Below are 11,350 nucleotides of genomic sequence, written 5' to 3' on the forward strand. Positions count from 1 at the left end.
GTCCTCCAGGTTCACCCATTTTGAATAATATTGCATGAGTTCCTTGTTTTTCAATGCAGCATAGTATTCCATTGTGCGAATATACCAGAGGTTCTCTACCCATTCGTTTGTTGATGGTCATTTAGGTTGTTTCCAACTCCTTGCTATTGTAAACAAAGCCGGGATAAACATGGATATACATATATCTACTTGGATGTCCATAATTTTAACCTGGAACTAGGGTGATAGCTTCAGAGATTATTGTAGTCTCAATCAGTCCAGTAAATCCAGCTATTTTTATGAATTTGAGCTTTGGTCTAAGTTTTTCCTCCTATGTTAACAGAGACTTCCTATTGTGTACCTGGTCAGGATGGTCAGCATTGACAGTTGGGATGATCTAATTCCTCTGCTTTCAGTTTAGTAGAATAGGCTGTGGTCCATGTAGGCCATCACTCCTGTGAACGCCTGTCTTCCTTGAGTCTTCCATTCCTTTCACCTTTGCTCCATAAAGGAAGGAATTAAATAGATACATCTTTACTTTTTTAATAAAAAAACAAAGATTCTCACCACCACGCCAATTGGCTGCATCGTGATAGATGGTGAAGAGATTGAGAGATTGTTAACAGCTTTAGTTTGCTTGTCTCCACAATTAACACTCACGGCACCAGCAGCCAGGAAATTAAAAGACATATTGAGTTGAGAAAGTCTGCTGTTAGGGACCTCTCCAAAGTATTGAAGAGCAAAGATGTCAGTCTGGAGACTACGGTGCACCTGATACAGGCCATGGTCTTTGCAATCACTTGCTATGCCTCAGAGAGCTGAACAACGACTAGGGAGGATAGAAGGAGAATTGATGCCTTTGAGCTGTGGTACTGGATAATAGTATTGAATATACCATAGACTGCTAAGAGAACACACATGTTCATCTGTGAGAGGGTGAAACCAGGCTGCTCCTTGGAGGCAAGAATTCTGGGGCTTTGCCTGACATACTTTGGACATGTTGCAAGGAGGGACCTATCCTTGAAAAAGAACATCATGCTTGGGAAGGTGGGGGCACAGCTCAAGAGAGGAAGACCCTCTATGAGGTGGATTGATTCAGTGACTGGGATAATTGGGATGGGAGTGTCAGAGACAGTGCGATTGGCACAGGACAGAGCGGAGTTGAGGGCTGTTGTACATAGGGTCGCTGTGAGTAGCAGGCGATATGGCAGCACATAACAACAACAATTGTGATTTTAACAAAATTTTACATGAAAGTTAGATTTTCGTTCATTCCTTTTGCACGTTCTTACTCTCTATTCCTCCCTTCCTTCCTTCTATCCCTCCCCTAGTTCACTTTTTTTTGTTTTTTTAAATGTTTATTCATTGTTGCATAATTACCTCCCTCCATTTCTCCCTCTAGTCCTCTTTGCAACATACTTCTTATTCTGGGCTATTATCATATGTATGATGCCTAATCTTACATTCTTTTTAAATAGTTCTTTCCTTCATATATTCCAGTGCAATGTTCATTATCTATCCTCTCTTATCCTATGCCCCTCCGAAACCCAAATGTCAGATCTGCTTTATAACAGTGATGCTGCACAGTATTTGTCCTTTTGTAATGGAGATATTTCACTCAGCATAATGTCTTGCAGGGTCACCCATGTTATATAATGCTTTATGAGTTCATTGTTTTTCAGTGCTGCGTAGTATTCCGTTGTATGAATATACCATAGCTATATCTTAAGGGCTGTATGCAAGTCTTTAAGACATCAAAACTATTTACCAAATCTGATTGTAGAACATTTCAATTTTGAACTGTTATGCCAATTGACCTAAAAGTCCTTGAAGACTATGATGCACATGAGATATTTCATTGTGTGTAAGAAGTGTCCACAAGTGTGTTCCTTATATGTTTTACTATATATATGTAAGCAACTTTATTGTTCTTAGCACATGCAAACATACACATATATACACACACGTGTGCTCACAAATACACACGTGTGTGTGTGTGTGTGTGTGTGTGCATGTACTCCCATACATCTTCCATACTCATACACGTAATCACTCACATAGTTTTCTTGTTACCACTGTGTCGCTGCGAAAAGGAAAAACAAAGATGTCTTAGAAAAAGTGCAACCAGAGTGCTCCTTAGAGGCAAGGATGGTGAAACTCCAACTCACATTCTTTGGGCAAGTTGTAAGGAGGGACCAATCTTTGAAAAGTGCCATCATACTTGGAAAGGTGAAAGGTCAGCAAAAGAGAGAAAAACCTTCTAGAAGATGAATCTACACAGTGATTGTAACAATGGGCTGGAGTGTATCAGAGATGATGAGGATGGCACAGGATAGGGCAATGTTTCTATCCATTGTTCAGAGGGTTGCTATGAGTTGTAGTTGACTTGACAGCACCTAACAACAACAACAACAACAACTGTGGGGTAAACTTGTATAGAAATTGCTAAGTTGTTTTTCATTCTCATGCAACTCTCAGTGTCTTCATTTATCTTGTCCAAGTCATTCTGAGTTCCTCCGTAGCGTGCATTGCCTTTTCCGTCATCAGAATTTATAAAAAATGCTGTTCATGGATCAGTTACTATGAGTCATAGTCAATTCAACAGCACCTAACAACAACAATACTATCAGGTAGGCATAATTTTCCCTTTCTTTCCTCCTCCTTTCCCTGGTTACCATAAAAACCCCGTTGTTTTTTTATGTGTATACCTATTCTTGACTTTTTATATATGTAATAGCATACAATGTTTCCCCTTTTGTGTTTGAGTTCTTTTACTTAGTGCAATGCCCTCCAGATTAATCTGTGGGATGTTTTATGTACTCATCATTATTCTGTGTTTTATTACATAGTCATCTATTTTATGTATATTGTTGTTGTTGTTAGGTGCCATCGAGTCAACTATGACTCATAGTGACCCTATGAACAAAAGATCTGAAGCCAAACCTGTCCTGTGCCATCCTCATACCTCTTAACACGCAAGAGCCCATTGCAGCCATCACCTTGTAGTCCACCTGGTTGAGGGTCTTCCTCTCCTTTGCCGATCCTCCACACTTCCCAATGTCATGTCCCTCTCTAAGGTATAGCATCTCCTAGGATTATGTCCTAAGTATGCGAGGTGAAGCCTCATCATTCTTGCCTCCAATGAGCACTCCGGCTGCACCCTCTCCAAGATGTATCTATTCATTTTTTTGACCGTTCAGTGCTCTTCTCCAACACCACAGCTCAAAGGCATCAATTCTTTTTCTGTTATCCTTATTAATTGTTCAGGTCTCAGATTCATATTTGTATGTACTACAATTTATTTATTCATTTGTCCATTGGTGGACACTTAGGTTGTTTCTAACTTTTTATTATTATGAATAATGCAGTAGTAAAATGGATATGTGTATGTCTATTCATATTATATATGTATTTTTAGATCTATCTATCTATTTATATCTATTTCTATGAATATGATTGATGGACTATAAGTTATTTCTATTTCTGGCTTCTTGAAGAAGTGCCATATACTTTCCCACAGTGGTTGTACCATTTTAGAGTTCCATCAGAATTATATAAGAATTCTAATCTTTTCACTGACTCTGAAGCACTTGTTTTCTTTATTTGTGATCAGCGCCATTTTTACAGGGTTGAGACGGTATTGAGGATGAATCTTGAGACTGTCTTGTCCTAAAAATTGCATGCTGGAAAATTTCCGAGTACTGAAATGATTGTATAATTGTGCTTTTCAGAGAACTCTCTGTGGATTCAACGATAAGACTTTATTACCAAATTAAAAAATACCTCAAACTAAAGAGGGGTTACAGAAGAGGTAACTGTGACAGGAAGTCCAAAGGATAGTCAATGAAATGAATAAGCTATATATACATTTGTCCCATTAATAGTGTCTATTTGCAAGATATTTGCACATATATTATTTAATGTGATCCTTGTGATGATCTTGTGAAATAGTCAGCAACATTGCTCATACTTTAAAGATAAAGAAATAAATAGTAGTTTAGTGTTGCAACTTGGCAAAGATCACACAGCTAGGAAGGAACAGAGGTGGTCCTTTAGCCTAGATCTCCTTACTAGAAAGCCTGAGTTCTTACTCACATTTTCAAGTCTCTTTTTTCAAATAATGAAAGCTCTCTTAACCATAACCTCTTCAGCATTATAGAATCTTGAGGTATGAATTGAAGAATTCGTTCTTTACAACACTATAAATGACACCAGCGTCCTCAGTTCAAAAGTTCTCATTTTCTTGTATTTAGGTTTGCGGGGGTTACGAGGAGGAAGAAGAAGTAAAATTATTAGAGAAAAGTCCATTATCAACAAACAATTTCATGGGGGGGAAACAGCAAGAGAAATTACTTTCAGGGAAAGCCTGTGTTCAGTGAACATTTAGTCTTGTCCAATGAGAAATAAAACTTGTGAATTTGATCCCAAAGAACTACAAGTTCTTCCATCAGCACAGTTCAATGTCTTCCTGATCTGTAAGCTCCACATTCTGGGCAAAGGACAACATTTGCCAGACACTGTTACAGTGACTGGAGAAACAGTTTTGTAATTATCTCTGTGACTTGAGAAATGCATTTCACTAGTATTTCTGGATTCATGAAAGATTCCAGTTGGCAAAAAAGGTTATTATGTCTTTCTCTGGCCTTTCATTTGTTTACCTTGATTCTATTTAAATGATTGTACATTGTCCAAAGCTATAATTGTATCTGCGACTTCTTCTGTAATTACTCACAATTCTCAAAACACAGAGGGTATTCAAAGTGTGTTTTGGAATAGAAAACCTTAAGATACAAATGTTGGTCATGTGTTCTATCTTCAGTCTACCTCATATATAAAATCATGGTGGAATTCTAAGAAGGTTCCATTTTAAAAGAAAGATCAAATGAAACCAACAGGTTTACTTGCTCTGGTGTACCTATCTACGCTTATAGTTTTCATTTTATTTAAAACCAGTTAATAGAAATTGTACCTTTTTTTCCCGTGCCTCCCACTGTCCTTCACTGCAGGATACATTACTCATATTAGACCCAAATTTGCCTCTGGCCCACACAAACATGCTGTTATCTTGCTGTTTGTTACTGTAAATTACTGACATCAGCAAAGCTTTGTCAGGAAACCCAAGTAATTGAAAACTCCAGAGAAGTTGAAGAAAATGCATTCCAGATTACTTCAGGCTTCTTCCTCTTTTATATAGTTTGTGTTCCGTGTCTGAGTCATTCCTGAAATAGTTTAAAGGCCAGTCTCACATTTAGTATCAGGTGTAGGACTTAATTTTTCATGTTTCTCACCAGCTTACCTCACTCAGGTTTTATTGAATTTTACCTCACTCATTTTACAATTCAATCGATCTCTGGATGTCAGCAGTGGAAACTGATGCTTCTGCACATAGTTTTGGTTTGTGTGTCTGTTTTGTTGTGTTGGGGTTTTTTTTGAGAAACAGTACTATTGAGGTTTGGGAAATGGAATTATTTATTCTCATCAGTACTGTGTCCTATATATCTTTGAAATAATAATACAAAATCTTTCCGGTTTATTACATTTTGGATTTATTATTTCTGTCCTTCCCCGGTTCCTTATGTTTACATCACTCACTTTCATTATCTTCTTTCTGATTACTGAGGTTTTTCTTCCCAGCTAATGGCTAGATGATGAGGGGAGTACTAAACGATGCTGAATCTAGGATTCAGGCTTAATGCCAGGTGCATTAAGTTAGTGTTCTTATTTGCTACCTTCCAAGAACACGTGTTGTAGTTTTTGTTTTTAGTTGTTCAATGTGACTCAATGCAGCTCTTCATATGCAAAGTAGGGCTGGTCCACAGTTTTTCCAGACTGGTCTTTTGATAGAAGACCTGTCCTCCAAGGCTCCTCTGGGTATGTTTGAGTCACCAACCTTTTGACTAGTAATCCACTACCCAGTGTACCACCTTTGATAAAGCAATCTTTGAAGGTACGCATGAATGAAGCACGTACAGGATATTCACAGGCACCCAGAGCAGAGCCCTTCTAAGAGCAGAGCCTTTCTAAGATCAGAGATTCAAAGAGGAATTTCTTAAGGAGGTGAACCTTGACCTATGTTCTGCAGACAAAAGGGAAGTATGTCCAGGCAGATGCAACAGCAGGAACAGTCAGAAACTAGGGCAAGGAGAAGCCAGTTTATGAAGACAAAGCTAAGGAATATGAACTTTATTATGAGTACTTTCTGTACCACCAAGTAAGTTTTAAGCGGGACTTTGTGTGATGAAGTGACACTTGGTAATTAATTATGTGAACATTTGCTGAACGTTCTTTCTGTGTCAGTAGCTCACTTAGAACTAGGACTACAAAGATAATATAGTTCCTATCTTCCAGGCATGTGGTCCAAAGGCACCAGTCCATGAAAAGGGACCTCCTGCTCGGAAGAATGTGAGTCATGAAAGAGAGGAAAGCCCTCAAAGAGATGGCTTGTCACTGACTGCAACAATGGACTAGGGTGTGGTAGAAAGTGTGAGCATGGCGCAGGGCAGGGTCAAGTTCAGACCTGTTGTTTATAGGGTCAATGCTAGTCAGAGTTGAATCAATGGCTCCTAACAACACCATCCTTCAGGAGTTTACATGTTTAGGTGAGAGAAGACATAACAGAAAGAAAAGAAAAAATACCAAAAGAGCACTTTGGGCCCATGTAGGAATGCAGGATGAGTCTGAAGGTGATCAGAAGTATAGTTGAAGGTGTGGTAAGGAGAGGGGAGGACCAGTGACTACTCTCGAGAGCATGGTTGGTTTCAACCATTTCTAAGGAAATATGTCTACGTAACAGTCAAGAGTGTGGTGAAATAATGCTCACGCAAGGCACACGCAAAGAATATTGAGAAATCTTGCAAAGAGCATGGACAGTGGCATTCTTCTCTCTGCTAGCTCTTCATTAATCCTCAGTGAGTGGCAACGCTGTCCTCTGGTGCCAAGAAGGACCTTCTGGGGAGATTTGGTGCCAGAATGGCCAATTGAGAGGCTATTGTGAAGATTTTCAGGATTTGATGGAGGCTTGGAATGACTGACAGTGGTGATTAAGGAAGGAAGGATAGGCAGGGGAGAGAATAGGGAGCATGACTTAGAAGAGCTGACATTCTAGTTAAAGCTACAACAGGATGCTTTCTCTAAATTTTCACCAGAATGACCTGATTCACTGCACTCAACAGGTTTTCTGTGTGAAGGGGAAAGGGATAGTCCTTTTGGTAATGTCAAGTTCGAGGCACCTGTAAGACCATTTGGTGGCAATATTTTGTTTTCATTTGGATATGCGGGCTTATTCTTTCAGGAGAGTGGTCCAGCTTGGCAGACACATTTTTGTGCCTGGTATAATAGGAGGAGTTGAAGCTGTGGGTGTTGACGATATTACTGAAGCACAGTGATGAAATGAGGAGAGCGGAGAGCCCCAGAGCGGCCCTGGGAAATGCTATCATTTAAGGGTTGAGCAGATCTTGGTCAGCGTGTAAGAGGAAACCCAACAAGAATGTGGTTAGAGCTTTAAATGATGACTTTTAAGGAGGAAGTCATCAACGAGGTTAAAAGCTGCCTCTTCTATGTGTAAAGATGTGCTATGATTTTCAAAACAAATTAAATACATTAGGTGAGACTGTTATTGCTAGTAACTTGCAATAACTGACTAATGGCATATTAAAAAAAAAAATACCACAGAGCTTAGAGAAAAGTAAATTAAGCCAGGCTTTCAAGATGATATACCATCGTCTGGAAACACAACATAAAGGATAGCATGCTAGGCTTCTGTGAAGCAGACATAGGGCTGTGTTTGTTTTCCTAGTAGAGAGTTGAGTGGTTCTCGCTGAACCGTTCCGTCACTTCTTACCTGCAACTTTTGTAGCCCACACGTGGGTGGGCACCGGGGAAGGCTTGGAGTAATGGCGAACAGCAGAGCTCTGGGCACTTCTGAGGACTCCTTTCAGAACTGACTCTCACTGCCTCATTCTCAGTGTCAGGTCATCAGCTACCTGGGCAGTGTACACAAGCGCTCAGATAACTCAGGCTTCTCACGGCCTTTCATGGGGTCTCACCCATGGAACTCCCAGAGTCCATCCCAAGTGTCAGTGAAGGATGTATCCTGACGCCCTTAGCCGCCCACACTAGCTCTGAAAAGACTAAGGCAGCGACGTGGCAAGGATGAATCTGGGAAGAGAACCTATCTGACTGATTTCTAGCCACCTCTGGATGTAACAGATGATGAAATAAAAGAGACAATATCAGCCAGGACTTGCTCCCTTAAGGTAAAAAAAAAAATCTTTCCATACCATTTTTCCTCTTGAAATTTCCTACCTGAAGTAAAGTTTTGGTTCCCACGCAACACCCTTTTCCTCTGCTTTCTGATCCTTCCATTATCTTGGCCTGCCCTCTGACATCGTTTCCCAACTGATGTTTGCCTTTCTCATTTCCCTCTTCTTAGCACTGACATGAACCACAAACGTGTAACCAGAATGTCTGACTCACCGTGCGCTTCTCCGGTTAATGGACACCATGTGGAACAGAGAGGCAGGAAAGCCCCCTTTACAGGAAATCAGGCCATAATGCTTGCACTTTGGTGCCCTTTGAAACAAGAATTTAATTATCCCAATTAAAAAGATTTTCTTAGAGAGGGCATTGAGGTATAAGCACAGGCAGTCTGCTTTCTTCCTGTTGACACGCGTCTCAAAACCAGCAGAGCTATATTGTTGCTGATACTTGCTTTATCTGTTAAAGGACAGGTATCCAAGAAAGGCTTAGTTGAGAAACGGACTTTAATGAACTACAAAGCCTTGAACGTGATTTTGGATGTTAGGATTAGCTGCCATATTCCCCTTCCTTCCCTTGTCTTTATCTTCCTTCTTTTAATTTTCTTTATTTTTTTTTTTTAGACTTTAATGAAAGTTTATAAAGAACTTGAATTTCCATTCATTCATTCACTGTTGCACATTTTTCTCCCTGTTCCCCTCCACTCCAGTTTGCTTTTTTCTTTGGAAAAAAAGTTATTTTATTGTTATACAGTCTCCTCGCCCCCAGACTACTTTACTATGCAACTCTTATTCTGGAATCTCGTCATGCCGATAATACCCAATAATATATTACTTTTACACAGTTCTTTCCCTGGTCTGTTTCAATGCAGTGTACATTATTTATCCCCTCTATCCTCCTTTTTAAATACCTCCATCTCCTTGTTCTTCCAGGGACCAGTGAAGACCAGACATTCTAGGGAAGCATCTGAAGTGTTGATCTCCATCTCATCCAATTCAGGAATCCCTCGATAGTAGAAATAGTTAAACACTACTAGCAAAACCCTTCAACAAGATGGGCAGGCACAGGGGAGTACAATAAAAGGTTTGGGCACAGCAGGGATTTTGAGGATTGAGCAGGACCAGGCAGCCTTTTGCTGAGTCTGAATCACATTGATGGCACCTAACAACTGAACAGACAACCAAAAGAACAGGCATGTCTCTCCTGGAGGAAGTGTGACCAAGCGCTTCTTAGAGGCAAAAATGGTGCAAGTTTGTCTCACATACTTTAGGCATGTTATCAGAAGAAACCAGTCCTTAGAAAAAGATAACATGTTAGGAAAGGTAAACAGTGGTAGACCCTCAACAAGAGCTGCTGAGGCAGTATGTGACCACACCCGTGGGCTCAAGCATATATAGATCATGAGGCTGGCACAGGATGGGACAAGGTTCAGATTAGTGAGTTGAAATCAACTTGATGGCACCTACCAACAACAAGTATTTGCATTAACAGAGAATTTTCTGCAAGGGGTTGTCAGAACATTTTGCAGTCAATGAGCTACTATTTCTTTGTTTTAAAGTGGACAATCTCTTCCTGGGACTCTTTCCATCTGTGAAGAGGGTTGTTGTTGTTGTTGTTGTTGTTAGTTAATGCAGTTGAGTTGACTATGACTGACAGCAGCCCTATCCACAATAGCTCTGAATCCTGTTCTATCCTGAGCCAATCTCACTGTCTCTGACACACCTATCTTTATTACCCTAGTTATTGTATCAATCCATCTCATCTGCAGTCTTCCATTCCTCCACCATCCCTTGACATTTCCAAGCATGATATCCTTCTCCAAAGACTGATCTCTCCTGGCAACATGCCCAAAATATATAAGACAGGGTCTCAAAATCCTTGCCTCCAAGGAGCAGCTTGGCTTCAGCCTCTACGGGATGGACCTGTTAGATTTCTTGGGAGTCCATGATATGTTCAATACTCTTCTCCAGCACCACATGTCAAAGGCATCAATTCTCTTCTGTCATCTTTGATTATTGTCCAGCTCTCTGATGGATAGCAAATAATTGTAAAAACCATGGCCTGGATCAGGCACACCTTAGTTTCTGGACTGACATCGTTGCTTTTCTGTACTCTGGAGAGGTCTCTGACAGCAGATTTTCCTAGTGCAATTCATCTTTTGATTTCTTGACTGCTGGTGCCAAGAATGTTGATTGTGGAACCGAACTAGTTGAAAATAACAATCTCAATCTCTTCTCCATCTATCGTGATGCTGCCAATAGGCCCAGTGGTGGAGAGGGTAGACACTGTTTATTTGTCACTCTCTTCAGGGAAAGCTATTATCAGAGACAATTTTATCTGTCTTTGAAATGCTTGCATTTATTCATCCCATGACTGTAGGTGTGCCAGGAGAGATTTGCTCCTTACGAGAAATCTCATCAAGTGCAAGAGTTTTATTTCCACAAAATGCCAACTTGGGGATAAAGCCAGAGTGCTCTAAGCCCATTTTGAAACTGTGACTAATTTTCAAGGAATGAACATGAGAGAGAGGGAATTTGGTCGCTAGGAAAAGAAAAGAAAATAGACATAAGATCCCCACTTCCACTTTGTTTTTCCATTTTGAGGTGGGCCTCACTTCCCAGTCTTGCGGCGGCGACGTGTTGTTTGTCCTTCTCAACCCAGTGGTGACAGACTCACGACATGTCTCTCACAGGTGTGGGATCTGATGCTTGCCAGCTCAAAAGACTTTGGAGGAATCTCCCACCGTGGTGGCAAAGAGAAAAGGCGAGGGAGACTGGTTTACTGGCACCAACAATCTACTTCCCCCGCTGGCTGAGAGTTTGAATAGCAGCCTGGGCACTTGCCCTCCTCCACCCCTCCCCTGGCCCCGCCACTGTCAGAGTCTCTTCCCTTCTCCACAACTGGGAACTCTAGGGAGCAGATTGTTTTGGCTGGAATTAGTCGGGCACAGATGGTACCACCTGCTGCATGTTCCTTACTTCTTATTGACTTCTCTCTCAGCTCTCTGAGTTTTTGTCTTTTTCAGAAGTTCAGGGAAAGAGAACTGGCTGGGGCCCTTGCTCTTGCCTGATCCTCGCACAGCTGTTTTGAGCAAGTTGGCAACAGTGGGGACAGT

The sequence above is a fragment of the Elephantulus edwardii genome, unplaced genomic scaffold (genome assembly GCF_000299155.1).
Source record: "Elephantulus edwardii isolate Elephantulus edwardi_28Jun2011 unplaced genomic scaffold, EleEdw1.0 scaffold00010, whole genome shotgun sequence".
NCBI classification, from domain to species: Eukaryota; Metazoa; Chordata; class Mammalia; order Macroscelidea; family Macroscelididae; genus Elephantulus; species Elephantulus edwardii.